Source organism: Austrofundulus limnaeus, unplaced genomic scaffold (genome assembly GCF_001266775.1).
Source record: "Austrofundulus limnaeus strain Quisiro unplaced genomic scaffold, Austrofundulus_limnaeus-1.0 Scaffold153, whole genome shotgun sequence".
Classification (NCBI taxonomy): Eukaryota; Metazoa; Chordata; class Actinopteri; order Cyprinodontiformes; family Rivulidae; genus Austrofundulus; species Austrofundulus limnaeus.
This window is the reverse complement of record NW_013952555.1, coordinates 306789-308425: the sequence shown is the minus strand read 5'-3', so window position 1 is coordinate 308425 and position 1637 is coordinate 306789.

The window sequence follows — 1637 nt, the reverse complement described above, 5'->3', positions numbered from 1 at the left end:
AATACGCTAGCTTAAAGGATCAAAACACTAGCTAACGTAAGAAATACACTAGTTAAAAGGATCAAAACACTAGCTAATGGAAGAAATACGCTAGTTAAAAGGATCAAAACACTAGCTAACGGAAAAGGATCAAAACACTAGCTAATGGAAGAAATACGCTAGTTAAAAGGATCAAAACACTAGCTAATGGAAGAAATACGCTAGTTAAAAGGATCAAAACACTAGCTAACGGAAGAAATACGCTAGTTAAAAGGATCAAAACACTAGCTAACAGAAGCAATACGCTAACTAAAGGGATAAAAAACTAGCTAACAAGCAATACACTAGCTAAAAGGATCAAAACACTAGCTAACGGAAGAAATACGCTAGTTAAAAGGATCAAAACACTAGCTAACAGAAGCAATGTGCTAGCTAAAACAGTCAAAAAACTAGCTAACAAGCAATACACTAGCTAAAAGGATCAAAACACTAGCTAACCGAAGAAATACGCTAGTTAAAAGGATCAAAACACTAGCTAACAGAAGAAATACGCTAGTTAAAAGGATCAAAACACTACAGTTTCGATCTTCTTCTTCTTCTTCTTCTTCTTCTTCTTCTTCTTCTTCTTCTTCTTCTTCTTCTTCTTGTCTGGGGTTGGGTCTCCACCAGCCCACCCCACAGCTGCGGCCCTGCTCATAATAAAACCTTCCTCAGTAATGATAGTTTATGTAGTTTTCAGGGATCAGTGAGGCTGCAGCAACTTGTCTTTAAAAAAACAGAAATGTTTTCGCTCTGGGGCCCAAAGCAAAGAAATCTTCAGTTTATCTGTTGTTTCCTGCCGGAGCAGTGATGACAAGTGGAAACTGGAAATGACAGACAGACAGAGGAGGGAGGAGAGGAGGGAGAGAAACCCCCGGAGACGAGCGGAGGAGGAGACAGACAGAGAGAGAGAGAGAGACCGGGACCAGACCAGACCAGGACCAGACAGGACTCCCTCGGCGCTTCCAGACGCCGGTTCACTCAGCGGAAACGCGGATGGACCGACGCTGATCTCCCGCGGACCAGAACCGAACTTTAGACCCAAACAGAAGTGATAGTTGGAGAGGAAGAGGAGGAGAAAGCAGAGAGGAAGAGGAGGAGGAGGAGAGCCGGAGCGGAGGCTGCAGAGGACAGGCAGACAGAAGGAGGCTTCTCAGGAAGAGGAGGGCAGTTTGGAGGTTTTTTTCTCCCAGACCTGACCCTGCTGGAGGACCTGACCCTGCTGGAGGACCTGACCCTGCTGGAGGACCTGACCCTGCTGGAGGACCCATGCCTGCCTGCAGGAGGCTGTAGATGTTGAACTTGATGGGTGTTTTAAACGCCACCACCGCCAATGTCTCGTGTACTTGTAACTGCAAACACTTCCAGAACATGGAGATCAGTGAGTAACAGACTTGTTTCACCTAAAACTCGTTGTTTTACCTCGTTTTATCTGAGTTAGTCCAACTCTTTTCATGTGTCTGGTTTCCAGCCAGAGGCGGATCTAGAGTTTTGATTTCCCAGGGTGGGAAATGAGGTTCCTGTGGAGGGCTGGCAGAAACTTTAACTTTTAGACTGAAATTTAACCATTCAGGTTATTTGTCTTTAAAATTTTTTAAATATTTTTATTTTTGTTAAAT